Genomic DNA, 18,444 nt, shown 5'->3' on the forward strand with positions numbered 1-18,444 from the left:
TATATGTGTGAGTGATCATCTACCCAAGCCTCCAAAGATCGGCCGTCGGACGAAAAGATACCTGTATTTAAAGTTAAAAGTCGCAAAGGTATTGATTAAATTATTTTTTGCCAACATCATCTAAATTTCACGACAATTGCTAATTCGGAAGATATATTCACAGCATACTGTTGTTTTTCCACGCTCTGCGCCGAACTGTTGAGTAATAATGTTTATTTATGTCACCTTATATGCTTTACTCGGTAAATATTTGTTTAAAACGGCATAAATCGTGTATCTCTTGCAGAGATCACCTCTCAAGTTTGCTAAGGGAGGAAGTAAGTTAACTTCGTGCTATTTTTAATATATATTCATACACAAGTGTCTTCATTTTTTCTGTATACATGTATGCCTTGCAGTTGATATCTATGTTGCACGAGTTGCGTGCCCTGCCTAATGTTACTGAAGTTCCAAGGCGCATTAGTAATAATTTAAACAATAATTATTTAAATGTTTTGGTAAATTGCAAGAATAAAAGGTTTACGTGTCATGCCCGTTGGCAGAATGTAATGAGCACGCGCAGATGAAAGTTTAGTATCTTTAATTCTAAGCACATTAACGTCTTCGGACGCAGTTTAATATTCCTATGAAGAACTAAATATTGCATGGTGTCTAAAAAGGGCCAATGTACTTATCTTAATGTAATTATTCCCCTGCGGTATGAGAGAGTGTGTGAATGCTTGAATGATAGTGAGGGGTTGTGTAATGTGTCTATTTTTTGTGTGTTATATAATATACTTTATTGTTATATATGATTTGACTATGATTTGTGTTTAAACATATAGTATACTTATCCTCATAACTGGTGGTATTTATATTTTAGTTCAACGTTAAGTCAGCAAAGCATTTCTGCTGGCTAACATCAATTATTATTATTATTGATTATTATTATTATTATTATTCAACGTCACTTTATGCACGAGTCGGCTATTCGTCGGGGGTAAAAACCGATCCGGTCACACGTACCCTGGAATCAAAACCGTTAGCTGGGCCCGCACACATTACACAACCCCTCACTATCATTCAAGCATTCACACACTCTCTCATACCGCAGGGGAATAATTACATTAAGATAAGTACATTGGCCCTTTTTAGACACCATGCAATATTTAGTTCTTCATAGGAATATTAAACTGCGTCCGAAGACGTTAATGTGCTTAGAATTAAAGATACTAAACTTTCATCTGCGCGTGCTCATTACATTCTGCCAACGGGCATGACACGTAAACCTTTTATTCTTGCAATTTACCAAAACATTTAAATAATTATTGTTTAAATTATTACTAATGCGCCTTGGAACTTCAGTAACATTAGGCAGGGCACGCAACTCGTGCAACATAGATATCAACTGCAAGGCATACATGTTTACAGAAAAAATGAAGACACTTGTGTATGAATATATATTAAAAATAGCACGAAGTTAACTTACTTCCTCCCTTAGCAAACTTGAGAGGTGATCTCTGCAAGAGATACACGATTTATGCCGTTTTAAACAAATATTTACCGAGTAAAGCATATAAGGTGACATAAATAAACATTATTACTCAACAGTTCGGCGCAGAGCGTGGAAAAACAACAGTATGCTGTGAATATATCTTCCGAATTAGCAATTGTCGTGAAATTTAGATGATGTTGGCAAAAAATAATTTAATCAATACCTTTGCGACTTTTAACTTTAAATACAGGTATCTTTTCGTCCGACGGCCGATCTTTGGAGGCTTGGGTAGATGATCACTCACACATATAGAAAATTAACAGTAGTATACTATACCATCTCGGCGTTCTAGACGTTTCAGCGACGTTTACCGTAGTCCTCTAAACGGCGGCGTGACGTTAATCCGCGTCCTTTTTGCGACACTAACACTTCCCCACGCTACTTCTTTGTAGCGGCACTTCGCAATCTTCTTGGACACACCTTCCTTCACGCTTCAACATCACGGCGATTATCTTGTCGGCCTCGTAATGGAGCGATTAATTGCTTCGCATCGTCTCTCTCTCTCTCTTTCTGGGGGGACGGCGAAAAACGGGCGAAGTTTCCTTACCGGGGGTACTCGTGGATTCTCGCTGCTAATCTCACGCGGGACGTCGGCGTCGTCTCAAGACGCAGTAGGTGTCGCTTCATTACCTCAATCTTCTCTTCTAGACGGTAGATCTAAGTGTGGGCTGGTGTCGCTTCATCTTCCAATTTCTCTCTCTCTCTCTCCGTAGAATTCTCGTCGGCGTCGAAGTACTCAGGAATGCTGATTCGACTGGCGGCTTTCGGCGGTATCATTTCAGGGCTTCTAATCGGGCTGTGGGCGTCGTTTGTGGCGATGTGTCGTTTGTGGCTTTTGTAGCGCTTGTTGCGGCGTTTTAGTGGTGTGGCGTCGCGACGCTGAGCGATGATCTGCTGCGTTGTCGGCTTCATGCAGGCTAGGAAGAACCAAGGCCCTCCTTCTCTCGTGATTAGCCCGCCATAGTGGTATTAATGTTCCTCGTCACAAAACGAATAACGCGAATCCAGTGCACAGGTCACTAATTAACACTGCGTATTCGTACAACTAGTCACTGTCACTCACTCACGCAGGATAAAATACACGGCGCGGTAGAAAAAAGACAAAGTCCCGAATCTTTACTCCGACTGTCGCGGAGGTGTTGTCGGTTCAAAAACTGGCGGTAGACTGTATGTGTTTGTTCGTTCTGCCACTATATAAAGACAGCTTGAAACTTCGAATACAACGGACTGACTTTTAGGCGCGGGAATCTGAAGTTACGACGTTGGTGGTCAAGCGTCCATTTTTTGCCTGGTCCAGCTTCTTGGGGCACACGTGTTGCGTTAGAATGGGGTGAAAAGAATAGTTCTACCCTCATCCGGTACGTAACATGTTCCTTCAGTAATTGGCCTCCCAAGTTGACTGTCCGTCGCCAAATGCACAAAAGTCGCTCAAAAACAGTGAAAGATTTATCACAGCACATTGTTGGTCCCGAGCTCCTACGACCGAAAGGGGGAAAAGTCAACAAAAGCAGAGAAACACAAAAGGATCAGAAACGTGGTGTTTTTCTAGCGAAGCTTCAAGCGGATACGAAGTTACAGAAAAATATAAAATAACGAAAACCTAGGATACAAAAAGTAGGTGACAAAAACTGATTGTCATATCTCGCCCCCCCTAACTTCAAAAAAAAAAAATTGTAGGCTTAAAAATCGCTCTCGGCTGGGGAGATTTTTGAAGGTTACATATTTTTTTAAAACACCCTGTATATAAATCTATACATGAAAAATACTTTTTATGTGAGCACCCTGTATATAAGTCTTCACACGAAAATTCCTTGATGATTCACAATAATAATACACAAGTAAACAGGGCTCAAATAATACATAATACAAAAATACATAATGAAAAATAGCAATGATGTTAATAATATAGAAATAAGTGACATAAATAAAAACACAAAACAAATCTAATTGTACCTTTCCTTCACAATGTCTCAAGTGCCCAATGGCAAATTGCAGATTTCGCGATACCTTTTCATCCAATCTTCCCGTTTCTCTTCAGAGCAGTTCCACCGTTTGCAATTCTCCACGTGCTGTGGCGCGAGTTGTTTTCCTGTTACGCAATCATCAAGATCCAAGATGTTCGTTGCAGGTTTGCCCTTACAGAAATGTGGTCCATCGTACATTAAAAATAATTTCTTTATTTTTCCTTCGACCTGCGAGCTCAGGCCGTGGTTCTTTACAAGCACGAGATCTCCTTGCTTGATCTCGGCGCCGGCTCGCGTCGCCTTTTCATTCGCCTTTCTCCTGGCGCTCTTGGCACGCTCTACGGCCATCAAGATTTTTTCATTGACATTCGGGTCGCGGTCATCCTCCTGTAACCCGAAGTAACGTATCACATCTCTTCGTTGGACACTTCCGAAGTGAAGCTCCGCGAGTGTAAATCCTAACCTGTCGGACTCCGTGTTATTGAGTAAAAGTACAACAGAAGTGACATGCTTGCTCCATTCCTGGTGGTTACCGTGGCAGAACACTCGCAGCAGTCGGTTCATCTCGCAGTGCATCCGCTCCACTTGGTTCGCCTGCGGCCTGTAAGACGGTGTCCAGAGGGGTTTCACACCGTAAGCTTCAAGGGTATCTTTCCAGACACTGCTGGTGAACTGTGAACCTCGGTCTTCCATTAAGCCTCGCAAAACCAGGATCCTTTCATTATCCCCTAAGGACAGCTCCTCTGAGGTAGTTTCAAATCCCTCCAAAAATGCAGACGGTAAAACCCGATCAGCCCCGTTGAATCTTTTGAAATGGGTTTTATATTCAAGAGGAAAAATAGCTCTTCTCGCAATTGTGGGTACCGAATAATGACCTTCGCTGCTGGTGGTCGCTAGTCGAGTGGGTAAACCGGGGAAAGTCTCATTTACCGCTAGCTCATTGATACTTTTCAATTCAGGCAAAGGGTCCTCGTTATTGCTGGTGGTCGAAGTACCTGGGTTCGTCCTCGTAGCCGTGGGCGTTTCTCGTCTCTGAGGGTGAGAAAGGTCCAAACTGCCCATTCTTTTTTCCAAAGCCTGTATCTTTTGGGAATGGTCATCAACCTCGCCTATTGTTTTCGCCACGCGCTCTCTCAAACCTTGCGAGTCCTCGTGACAGCTCGCCTCAAGTAGTGCCAGTTCCTCGTCCGTCTGGTCTGTCCGTCGCGACAGTGTTGCCAACTGCTGGTCCTGGTCATCAACACGGGAATCCAAGCGATCGCTTTCCGCGGTGAGTTTCTCCTCACTGTCTTGCAAGCGCGTGGAAAGACGATCAGTTATTTGTTCCACCGAAATACGCACCACTTCCTGGAATCGGGTCTCAAGTTGTTCGATTCGCTTTTGTGTGTCTGCGTGCTCCGCCCGGATCAGCTGTCTTATCATCTCGAACATCCTGTCGTTGGTGCCGGCGCCATTATTCAATGCATCATTTGTTTCTTTCATCGGAGCGACTTCTTCCGGAGGGGAAGCGGTCAGCTGATTCGGATCTTCAGAAGGTGGCGTGGATTCAGTATTTACAACTAAGCCCCCGTGTCCTGACATTCCTGACGAAATAACACAATTACTACAACGCGGCTGCGCTTCGTTCAACGGGTCTATTACCCCTAATGGGATTTCAATCCCACAAATTACACAATTCCGTGCTTCGCTCATGTTTCCGTAAATAATTTTATCACTTCGCAATTTCATTAGATTCTTAAAAGCACTCGCTATGTCCTGAGGTTGTCAGAAAATAAGTCTACACTTCAAAAACATGAAACGCACTACAGAAAAAACAATACAAACAAATAACTATCAAAAGTGCAGAGAGGAGGGCACGACGGGTCCCCTTTCTGCTACCTACATAAAAGCCTACGCGCACACACACAAAACAAAGTCGCCACTAAATTTGCATGAAATAATTCCTAGAAAATTCGCCCTTGCCGATATTCGCCTACTTAATTGCCCTTACGTTAATCAAATACGCGCCAAGAATGAATAACGCAAACTCAAAATACTAAATGACACAAAACAAATAATAAAAACGCCACAAGAATACACGTAAACACAAAATACCCAATAAAAGTTTAACCAAAGCAATGAAAAAATCCTCACGCTATCTATCAATTAAAAAAATGAAAAAATGTACTTCCCTCGACGAGGGTAAAAGATAGACCGGTCCCTGATCGGGATGCCAAATTCTCACCGGGACCTTTGTTACATGACCTATGTTTGACACTTAGTCCGGAGACCGAAGTCCCCTTCCTAGGTGTCGGGCCCAGCTAACGGTTTTGATTCCAGGGTACGTGTGACCGGATCGGTTTTTACCCCCGACGAATAGCCGACTCGTGCATAAAGTGACGTTGAATAATAATAATAATAATCAATAATAATAATAATTGATGTTAGCCAGCAGAAATGCTTTGCTGACTTAACGTTGAACCAAAATATAAATACCACCAGTTATGAGGATAAGTATACTATATGTTTAAACACAAATCATAGTCAAACATAGATAACAAAAATGTATATTATATAATACACAAAAAATAGACACATTACACAACCCCTCACTATCATTCAAGCATTCACACACTCTCTCATACCGCAGGGGAATAATTACATTAAGATAAGTACATTGGCCCTTTTTAGACACCATGCAATATTTAGTTCTTCATAAGAATATTAAACTGCGTCCGAAGACGTTAATGTGCTTAGAATTAAAGATACTAAACTTTCATCTGCGCGTGCTCATTACATTCTGCCAACGGGCATGACACGTAAACTTTTTATTCTTGCACTTTATTTAGACATTTAAATAATTGTTGTAGAATTATCACTAATGCGCCTTGGAACTTCAATAACATTAGGCTTAGATATCAACTGCAAGACACACATGTTTACAGACTGGAAGGTGAAGACACTTATGTATGAATATATATTAAAAATAGCACGAAGTTAACTTACTTCCTCCCTTAGCAAACTTGAGAGGTGATCTCTGCAAGAGATACACGATTTATGCCGTTTTAAACAAATATTTGCCGAGTAAAGCATATAAGGCGACATAAATAAACATTATTACTCAACAGTTCGGCGCAGAGCGTGGAAAAACAACAGTATGCTGTGAATATATCTTCCGAATTAGCAATTGTCGTGAAATTTAGATGATGTTGGCAAGAAATAATTTAATCAATACCTTTGCGACTTTTAACTTTAAATACAGGTATCTTTTCGTCCGACGGCCGATCTTTGGAGGCTTGGGTAGATGATCACTCACACATATAGAAAATTAACAGTAGTATACTATACCATCTCGGCGTTCTAGACGTTTCAGCGACGATTACCGTAGTCCTCTAAACGGCGGCTTGACGTTAATCCGCGGTCCTTTTTGCGACACTAACACTTCCCCACGCTACTTCTTTGTAGCGGCACTTCGCAATCTTCTGGGACACACCTTCCTTTTACGCTTCAACATCACGGCGATCATCTTGTCGGCCTCGTAATGGAGCGATTAATTGCTTCGCATCGTCTCTCTCTCTCTTTCTGGGGGGACGGCGAAAAACGGGCGAAGTTTCCTTACCGGGGGTACTCGTGGATTCTCGCTGCTAATCTCACGCGGGACGTCGGCGTCGTCTCAAGACGCAGTAGGTGTCGCTTCATTACCTCAATCTTCTCTTCTAGACGGTAGATCTAAGTGTGGGCTGGTGTCGCTTCATCTTCCAATTTCTCTCTCTCTCTCTCCGTAGAATTCTCGTCGGCGTCGAAGTACTCAGGAATGCTGATTCGACTGGCGGCTTTCGGCGGTATCATTTCAGGGCTTCTAATCGGGCTGTGGGCGTCGTTTGTGGCGATGTGTCGTTTGTGGCTTTTGTAGCGCTTGTGGCGGCGTTTTAGTGGTGTGGCGTCGCGACGCTGAGCGATGATCTGCTGCGTTGTCGGCTTCATGCAGGCTAGGAAGACCCAAGGCCCTCCTTCTCTTGTGATTAGCCCGCCATAGTGGTATTAATGTTCCTCGTCACAAAACGAATAACGCGAATCCAGTGCACAGGTCACTAATTAACACTGCGTATTCGTACAACTAGTCACTGTCACTCACTCACGCAGGATAAAATACACGGCGCGGTAGAAAAAAGACAAAGTCCCGAATCTTTACTCCGACTGTCGCAGATGTGTTGTCGGTTCAAAAACTGGCGGTAGACTGTATGTGTTTGTTCGTTCTGCCACTATATAAAGACAGCTTGAAACTTCGAATACAACGGACTGACTTTTAGGCGCGGGAATCTGAAGTTACGACGTTGGTGGTCAAGCGTCCATTTTTTGCCTGGTCCAGCTTCTTGGGGCACACGTGTTGCGTTAGAATGGGGTGAAAAGAATAGTTCTACCCTCATCCGGTACGTAACATGTTCCTCCAGTAATTGGCCTCCCAAGTTGACTTTCCGTCGCCAAATGCAGAAAAGTCGCTCAAAAACAGTGAAAGATTTATCACAGCACATTGTTGGTCCCGAGCTCCTACGACCGAAAGGGGGAAAAGTCAACAAAAGCAGAGAAACACAAAAGGTTCAGAAACGTGGTGTTTTTCTGCCGAAGCTTCAAGAGGATACGAAGGTTACAGAAAATATAAAATAATGAAAACCTAGGATAAAAAAAAGTAGGTGACAAAAACTGATTGTCATAGTTTGGTCTCTCAATTGTAAATATCTTCATCTTTGTGATTAACCCAGAGAATTATATAAACCAATAAAATAATAAAATTATCAGATTTCTTTACTCACCTCAACTTCTAACAAAGTCGATTCTCTTCAGACAGTGTCGTACTGCTCGTTGATACAAAAATCTGCAATGAAATTCAAGAAATGTTCAATGTTAAAAAATACAGATTATCAAAATAGACCAACAACATAATAGTTTTCGTTTAACAAAGCATGTTTCTATTACCGTAAAAGAAAATTGATTTTGTGAATTCTGCATATAAGAACTGGGTGCTGCGAGCATTAAATTCACCAATGTTGATTCGTTTGTAGAAGATCTCCTTAACAAGAAAAAGGGAGGGACGACGACAAACAAAAAAAAAAGCTTCTTCATTCCAGTAAAATTCCTCGCCATGTTACTAATCAAAGTAAAAAACAATGCACAGACACACAAGTAGTGATGGGCATAATCTAATTATTTGAAAAATCGAGATACAGTCGATTGTTAGAGAAAATAATATATATGAATAATCGAATGATTTTGTGGAAATGAGTGATTTCGAAGCGAATTATGGAATATGAATGATTTTAACGCGATTATGGATGATGAGTGATGTTGAACTGAATGAATCGATTGTGCTTGCGCATGCGCAGTGAACGAAACTATATAAAGAGCGGTTTGCTGGGATTGAAATCATTCTAGTGGAAGGTATTGTACTGACAAGAACTCTGACAATCTACCGTGCTATTACGTACCAAAACGTGTCGCCTGAGGAGTCGAGGGCGCTTAGTGATGGACTCCTGATCTCAACACCGGTGGTTACAGGTTTGAGCCCAGGCACACGTGTGGGTGTTCCCCACAATCTGTACATCAGTTCCGTGTAATCATCCTCGTCGTCACAATTGACCTAAATTCGGAGCAAAATGACGTAAAGTAAATAACATTACAAGACCCAGTGGCGGCGATTAGGGGTGTGTGGGGGCAGTTCCCCCCACTGTTTGCCATTTTTGGCCCTGCACTATGGCCTCTCAAGCCTTGAATAGCAAGAGAAAGTAAACTGTCGTTGCCCCCATCTCCCACAGTGTTTGCACCCAATCACCGCTACTGCCTCTTGATTTTTATTATGTGACCGTGTAGGGCAGTGAAAGAGCGACAAAATATGAAAGGGTGGGAGAAATTTGACGATAAATTCTGTTAGTGGCAATAGGATCATCGTTCAAAGCTTGGTGACTTCATTGTGCATGTGTGTTCCTTGACGAGTTATAGTATTACGAACCGCCTACAAAAAGGTGAAAACGTAGTTTTTCTTTAAAATTTTTATTAGCCGACTGCCCCTTCCCCAACTGATGCTCTTCTGTTCAAATGCGTTAAAAGAAAAATTCCGGTTTACTCCATCCGAATATAGATTACAGAATCATACAGCAATGCCACTACTAGTCTACAATCCCACCCACGCATGTAAAATACAACAGATATCCTTCCCACGCAAATTGCGACGAGGCGCACAAAAGAACCGGTGGAGAGAACACCGCGTAGCACCCACACGCACCGCTAATTCAACCTCAACTGACAAAAATAATGGTGAACGAACATTTAACGGCCGTTTCTCGTCCTTATTCCATTTTTACACAAGGTTCATTTCTCTCCTTAACTGCACGGAAAATGAACCTTATGTACCTAGTAAATTTGGACCATACGATTTCACTCACCCAAATCACTCGATTCGGCAACTGAATGAATCTGATACTATTTCTTTGCTGTAACCGATTGAGATCAACCCATAGATCAGTTACAATTCGGCTACGGACAGTTTGAAATGTTCTTAGAATAATCGATGATTGATAAAAAAGATCGAATATCTCAAATTATTAAAATAATCAAATTAATCGATTACTTTGGTTAGCATAAATGAACGCAGAATTGAATAAGCTAAATTTTGATGCAACTCTGTTTTATGTAGGTTTACTGGTTAATTCTTAATTGCAGTCTAAACTCGGGTATCTATAATTTTTAATCCGACAGCATAATATATAGATTTTCAGATTGGAAAATTGAACAAATAAATTCGAATTACACCAGGGGTTTATATAATTAAACGAGAGAAAATTAAGATTTAGCTATGCAAACAAGCTAAATTTACTGCACCGTGCAATCTCGGCTTTTTTGTTAAACGACTACCCATGACTACGTGGTTGCCGGGCTAATTAACAAAAAGCATTTATCGAAAAATTCCGAGCGCCACGTCATTCAACCGAATTCCTGATGGGTAAAATGGCGATAATTACAGACCTCTATACTACAGTAGCCGAACGGAAAACCAGGTTAAATGCCTAGAAATAAGTTCGGTGCCTACAAGTGTAAAAGTACGCATTATTAAAAGGTTATATCACGGATTTCAATGGAAAAGAGAACAGGAATTTAGAGCAATAATAAAATTTCTAAAATTGTAACCAGGTTAATTTTATAATTGAAGTCATATTTGCTACCTCCCTTGGGTGCAGTTCTTTATATTTATGCCACGGCTAATATCTACAAGGTAGGGTTCTTGTTAGAAATGAAATCAGACAGTAATCCTACCAATTGAGACAGTTAATCGATTATATTATATCTTATCTATATTATAACAATTTACAAGTATTAGGCCTATTGGGTACGTAACATTCTTCTTTTCATTCACGTTGTAAAAAATCTGAGAACATTAACTGCTAACTCATATAACAGGGTGGCTATTCTAGGACCATGATAAAATTCAAGTATAATTCCCAGTTTTCAAGGCAAACTTTGTAAAAATGCAAGGTTACAAGTAGATGTTTTCTGCATTTCAACCTTACGCATTACCACCTCTTGCCACCCACACACAAATATATTAACAATATAAAAGGTGTGTGATTCCAATGTATTCAAAAAAATCTACTTCAATTCAATTAAACGGTGTGTGTGTGTGTGTGTGTGTGTTGGTGTGTAATATTTAGTATTTAATTTAAGGTTCAAAATTTACATTTGCCATTTCACATACTCAGACTCGAAATACATGTGACACGTCACAAATGTTACGGGATATACTGATCTACGAAAAATTGTTAATTGTATAAAAATTTCAAACTCAAATTTACCTAATCAACTTCAATCTTTCTTCTGTCAGATAGACTGTTCTGGATAGGACACTAACAAAGTAAACGGATTGAGATAATTCTGTTTTGTTTTTCACACAGCTATCTTTTTCTTCCTCGATAAAAATAAAAGCTACACTGTGAAAAATTGCCTCAGGGCATTTATAGATATATATACATTCAATGGGATTTGAATAAAATAATTTTTCACGTCTGCGGAGAAAAATTCACGTAGAATTCACGCATAATTCCCGGAGACAACAATTCACGCCCAATTCTCGGAATTCAAGGATTTCCCGGTGAGTAGCCACCCTGTATAAGTTTGATTTGGTGTTTTAAGTCCACTTTATGCGCAGTAAGGCTAATCGGGACTGGACCTACAGTTTAAAGTGGAATCCGAACCACTTGTGCCTCCACCGGGTATCGAACCCGGGACCCCTTGATTACAAGGCAATGCCCTGTATAAGTAAATCAAGTTATGTGCATCTTACATTGATACATATCTACCCTGGGTACAATTGGCACATCTTTGCCTCACATTAAATGCCTTAAATAAAATTACAAGTCATATTTATAATAAGAGAAAATGGCTTACAAATTACATACGTATGCACAAGAGAGGTGGGAATTGCTTTGTGGTGACCAGTGTGTAAAAATTATTTACTTATTCAGTTTCACAGAATAAAGTCCTTTACGGATACTGATTTGAACCTTGTGGGAGACCAAGCACATTGGCTATTATATCAGTCATTCAATGCGAGTGCTAGACCAGGCACTTGGAAAAAAAATGGTATGCAATTTTAAAACCCAATCAAAAGGGAAGTTTGTTACCAAGAAATTAAACAGAACTCTTAAATCTTCACACCTGTAAAATTAGCTAGGTCTGTAAAAAAAGCACTCAGCACAAATAATGAAAATAGTTAGAACATAAAACCACAGAGCACTATCCTCGACTGTGGGTCAAGGTCCGACGCCAGTTGTTAGCATGCAAACATTCATTTACCAAGCTATCCTACGTGTAAGTCATTTGTCGCATGAATATCTTCCGTAAATGATATGTTCACTGTTCACTAGCGGTCATATTAACATTTATTTATTTATTATTATCCTGCGCACAACAGGCATCTGCCCTTTTACAGTGCACAGTACATTTGAGGATTTATACACATAAAAATAATATTTATACACATTTTCAGATATAAAAAAATGCATATAGAGGTTACATATATCATCCTTATACATTACCGTGGATAAAAAATGAATCAAATCTTACACAATTACATTCATATATGTATGTGTGTATATACATACATAAAGCAGGTAAAGAAAAAACAGAAAAGATAAAATTAAGTAAGAGTGTTGTCCATTAAATAGCGTTTATATTCAGAAAATTTAGCAAATATGTCCAAGTGTACGCCCCTCTCTAACCATTCATTATGCAAGCTACACATTCTTCGCAGGGGAGCCATTTCTGCGGATTTTGTAGGCGTGCGGGAAATTGCAAAGAGTTGCTTTCTTGATCGCAACTTTGGATGGGGGACATAGCAAGCTATTTTTGAAAGCAGAGGAAGAATCCAATTTGTCGTTAAGAAGTTTGAAAAGAAAAAGGAGCTGATTTATCGTTCTTCTGTTTGCAAGGGAGGTAATGTGTAATTTAATTAGTAATTCGTTATAAAGGTGTCATCTTTGGATATGCACCATCTATCCTAAAAACTATATAACGAGTGAATTTATATTGAACTTTTTCAATAAGATCTAAGATCTATTTGTTTACTGGTTTGTGGACTCCGCACTATATTTGCGTACTCTGATTTGGGCCTATCATATAGGTTAAATAATGATAACAGCGCTTTATTTTCATTTAATTATTTTGCAGTTCTCATAATGAACCCCAGGTTTCTATGCGCGTCATTAACAGTCTTTGTGATATGTAACTGAAACGATAATTTATCATCGAACACTACACCAAGATCTGTTATTGAGTTTGCCCTGTCTATTTGTGTGTGTGCTATTTCGTAATTATAGTGTATTCGGGATTTCAATCGGGTAAATGTTACAACCCTGCATTTCTTATGGTTTAGATTAACTTTATTTGCTTTACATCACGCGTTGAGATTTTCGATATCCTCTTGTAATTTAATGGAATCTTCTTTATTGCGAATGCTCCTATAAAATTTCAAATCGTCAGCCAATAAGAGTTTCTCGGAATTTCTAAGCTGTTTTCGTAGGTTGTTAATTAATATTAAATAAAAATGGAACAAGATTAGAACCTTGAGGTACTGCCTGAGCCAGCTACAAATTCATGGGAGCAGCAACCTTGATAATTTTGGTATTCTTTTCTGTCTTTGAGATACGAACACATCAAATCTACGAGGGAAGAGGAGAAGTTAAGAAGTGCTAATTTTTTCAAGAGAATATTATGGTTTACAGTGTCGAACGCTTTGCAGAAATCTGTGTATATAACGTCTACCTGACCTCTGTTGTCAAGTTCAGTGGAAATGAAGTTTGTAATTTCTACGAGGTTCGTCACGACAGATCTCTTTGGTACGAATCCGTGCTGGTGCGAGGAGAGAATTGGTTTTACGTGAGCAAAAAAGTGTTTGTGAAGAATTTGTTCTAATAGTTAGCTGGCGCAGAGAGTATCGCAATTGGTCTGTAGGTTGAAATTTGAGATTTATCTGATGTTTTTGGTATGGGACAAATTTGGGACAATTTCCATTTATCTGGAAATCGCGATGTTTGTATTACAAGGTTGAATAGTATATGTAGCGGATATTTTAGTCTTTCACCACACCCCTTGATTATGTAGAGGGGGATAAGATCAGGTCCTGCCGTTTTCCTAGGTTTAAGGTTCTTTATTGCTGCTTCTACTTCAGCGATTGATATATTCTGTAAATTTAGAGAAGATAGAAGGGCGTCGGTTTCAGACAAAGGGGTTGGTGGTTCCTAAGAAGATGGTTCCTGTACGTAAACAGAGTGAAAGTATTTCGCAAACGCTTCGGTAATTGAGTTGTTGCTGTCGAGTTCTTGATTTTAATTAAATATAAGTTGTGCGTATGACGATCGTTTCTTATTTCTTATGAAGGACCAGAATTGCTTCATGTCCCCTGTTTTAACACTAGCTTCAATACTTTTCAAGTACTTTGAGTACGCATCCTGAATATTCTTTTTTACTCTGGTTCGTATATTTTTTAATTTTTCTGCATGCATTTGAGTATTCCCTACGTTATGTTTCATTTTACGACGATGTTTTGCTTTGGATGCCAGATCCCTTACAATCTGTCGCGTGAACCAACAAGGGTAGTGGCGGGAGGAGGGGGTTGAAAGAGGAATGCAATCATCGAACAGGGACGTGATCTGATAAAATTTTTCAACGGCAATATTAACGTCTGAGCACAATTTTAATTTTTCCCAATCTATCAAAGTAAATTTTTTATACATACTGTTAAAATACGCTTTCCTAAAATTGTAGCGTTTCTCGTTTGGTTCCGGATTTTTTGTTTTACAACGTACATGACTTGCTTTCAAATATAAAGTAGGGTGATGCTTATCCTCAGGAACGGACAGCATCAACATCATGTAACTATTACAAAATGTATGCATATATATCACACATTATTCATCACTATATTGATTCGATTCATTTCATGTTATAAGTTCACTTTATGCACAGTAAGGCTAATCGGGACTGGTCCTACAGTTTAAAGTGGGATCTGAACCACTATGTGCCTCCACCGGGAATCGAAGCCGGGACCCCTTGATTACATCACTGTATTGAAAACAACAGAATGAGAATAGATAAATTGTTTATCAAGGTAAGGGTTAAAGTGTTAACAATCATTAATATGTAAAGCAAGATGGAGATGTATTTATTTAAATGTAAATCAGTTGGATATTATCATCTGTGTCAAGACGGATGTTTATATTTCTGTACTCAAACTTTGTAAATTCGATTAACCTCATACACCTTTCGAATACTTAACACTGAATACAGCTCTAGTGGTCAAATAAGTTTATATGCTTTGCATTTAGTTTTTTTTTTTTTTTTTCAATAAATTTTGCATACGGTTTGGACATTTATTGTACTGTACAATTCCTGCATTATCAGATTATGTTTCATTATTTCTCCTAACAAAATATACATATAGGGCAAAAGGTATAACTCTACCAGCTCCCCAACAGTACGGGATTGGGTCAGCGTACAAACAAACCACGTCATCGGACGGGCCACCGCCGTTACCAAAGTTCGTCGCACCTTGTTGAAAGTGCAAATAGCTTCTGCATGTTATCGTAAAGAGAGACAGTCTTTACAGTTTCCAGGTAACTGAAGGTACGATACGTTATGGCTTTCTCTCCTTACTGTGTGGATCCAAAATACAATTAGTTTGTTTACAGCTGTGTTTGCTGTGGTTGATTTGATTTATTTTACTTCGTTTCTTGTGCCACTTTTGGCTAATTTGCGAACATGGGGATGAATGATGATATGATGAAATTGATGAATAGACATCACAAACGTCCATGCCCAAGCCAGAATTCGAACCCGGGACCCCTGACGTCGCAGCGCGATGTGCTAACCACTCCGCCACGGGGGCCGGCGTGTTTGCTGTGCTGTTATAGTTCGCAGTGCGTCTAGGAGGTTTTGGGTATGGGAGGGCTTTACATTTGGATGAGAGAGAGAGATGGTGGTTAATGTGAAAAAGCATATAGAAAAAACACCGTGCGAAGATTTCTTGCAATGTGGAAATGAACGGCACGAGTGTATCGGCAACATCGTCCACGTGACTCAGCACGGAATGGCGCGAAACTAGACGACTTATACCTTTTGACCTATAGATCTCCGAAAGATGATAGAGGTTTGCCGAAAATTATTAGCCTCCAGGTTTTTGAGTAAGTTTTAAAGAGCGTTTATGCAGTTAAATTTACAACGAAAATTATCAAATATTAAGCCTTTGTTGAAAAGTAAAAAGATGCACGAAGAGATTGATAGCTGTTGGAGTCATGCTGTTTGAATGAATCACTGTTCCAAGAATAGGTTCATGTGATTTTTAAAAAACAATGCATTCGCATAGCTTAGTTAGTGAGGTCATAAACCCACTGCACTGACCTTGAAAAGAGTTATCGTATTGTGTACCGAGGAGCTTTGATGCATACGTTGACATTTTCAGATGTGATTGACATGCGCAACATCGAGCTTGCAATTCATACGACACCTATTGTCCCGTAACAATCAAATGAAATTACATGATGAAATGTTTCATCTTTTACGGCGACAGCAATGACTCTCCGAAGCTCGTCCCGCAAAGCGAGGATAGCTTTATTCGCTGTTATCGTCGAGGCAGTTCGTTTCAGTGCAGACGAGGAAACTCCAGCTAAGAATTTAGGTCACGTCTTTGAAATCTGCCTCGCAAAGGCCTTAAAACAACTTCCCCTCGCGGTAACGTCTACCAGAAAGCGAGACGACTTACATTTCGCTAAGTTATTTCTGTCCTACAAACATTTTGCGCGTGACTACTGCGTTTGCATAGCCAGTGAATCCAACTTATCTGGGTTTGCGATACGAGTAGTAAATACCAAGAATGTACTTACTTAATCTGTCCTCTTCTACCTTGCGGTGTAGAGGTAATAACAAGAAATTACCACGACGAATTCTGTACTCGAATTATCAGAAATCTCTACTGCAACTTACAAACCACGGCATGCACTAAAACGATAAATGTTATGGTCCTAGATAATTAAAATTGATAATAATATGCATCATGGAAATTTAAAATTGAGGAATTCCAAAAAAAATGCGCTTCAAAACGACACTGCAAAGGCAGAGTATATACGACATATTCATTGTCGAGTGATGGGAAAAGGGAAGTTTCAATTTAGTGAAGCATATAATAGGAAATTTCACGATGTGAGTATGAATTTCGCATCATTCAATTATCCACACTGAACACAGACGGAGCGCTTCGCTAATTAAGATTTAAATACGTGACTGAAAACCTTCTCAACTGTTACAATTGGATATGAATGTCTCGCTGAAAGCAAATTCAACGCATCAGAAACACTAACATGGTAAGGTAACATCAGAACCGGATTTTCAATAAAAACACACTCTTTAACCAACGTGAAACCCTATCCTTCAACATTAGATTCGCTTTAGGACATTTTGGCAGATATAGCAGTTTAAAAACATGAAGGTTATATCGTTGACGGAGCAACTTCCATGCGTAACACATTGTCCAGGTGAAGAGAAAGAAGGGGAACCTTGTCAGCATGGGTAACTAACTGGCCTTCCAATTGGAAGGTATTAATATATTTATTACAGTCAGATTTCGGACTAATTACCGATACGAATCGAGTCTCCAGAGGAAATATTCACGTCACAAAAAAATTTCAACGATACGATGCACATGATTACAGTGATTTAGCTGTGAAAATGTTTCCTAATCTTTTGCAGCAAGGCGACTTTCGAAATCGTGTTTAAAGTTTTATGGAAAATATTTTTCGTAATGAGAAGGCACTTTTTAAATGAACCTCCCAATGGCACAATTGACAACACTGTCGCCTGGTAATCGAGGGATTTCGGATTCTTTTCAGGTTTTGGCTCCCTCTTTAAATCTTGCTTTCCGTTTTGATTAACCTATATGCTTATCAACTGAGCTTTGACAATTTTTATGCACTTTAAACACATGTAAAGGATATCAATAATGCTTTAACTTGGTGGTGAAGTTCAACCTCGGCTAAAACATTGCAAGTAGGCTTTCTAATTGGAGAAATCAGCTTACAATGTACATGGGACAAATCTGAAGATGATTATTTTCGGAGTGACAATTGCTCATACAGTCTTTAATGACTATTACGCTCGCTGGTCAACATTAAAAAAAATGGAATGTCACACCGAAGGCAAACTGAACAATTAAAAAGTCCTTTAAATATTTATAAAATGTATATCTTCGTGAATAAGTCTGGAGTTTTACGACTTAGGTAATTAAATACCATAGAAACTCCATGTAACTTGTCAATCATTAAATCACTGATTGACAATTGACATCCCACTCACCCCCCCCCCCCACACACCAGATACAACCTAAATTCTAATAGGAAATAATCACCATAATACGGTATTTTATTTTAATGT

At 39.5% G+C, this 18,444-nt stretch overlaps 1 protein-coding gene across 1 annotated transcript in view; it reads right to left on the bottom strand.

Moving 5' to 3' along the window:
• Positions 1 to 18,444, bottom strand: part of LOC145984305 (plasma membrane calcium-transporting ATPase 2-like) — a 621,336-nt gene that overhangs the window by 480,650 nt on the left and 122,242 nt on the right. The window contains 1 exon segment of the mRNA XM_083117961.1: positions 8,289 to 8,350. The gene's annotated coding sequence lies outside the window, so the exon portion shown is untranslated.

This window comes from Lepisma saccharinum, chromosome 2 (assembly GCF_977018435.1).
Source record: "Lepisma saccharinum chromosome 2, izLepSacc3.1, whole genome shotgun sequence".
Lineage (NCBI taxonomy): Eukaryota > Metazoa > Arthropoda > Insecta > Zygentoma > Lepismatidae > Lepisma > Lepisma saccharinum.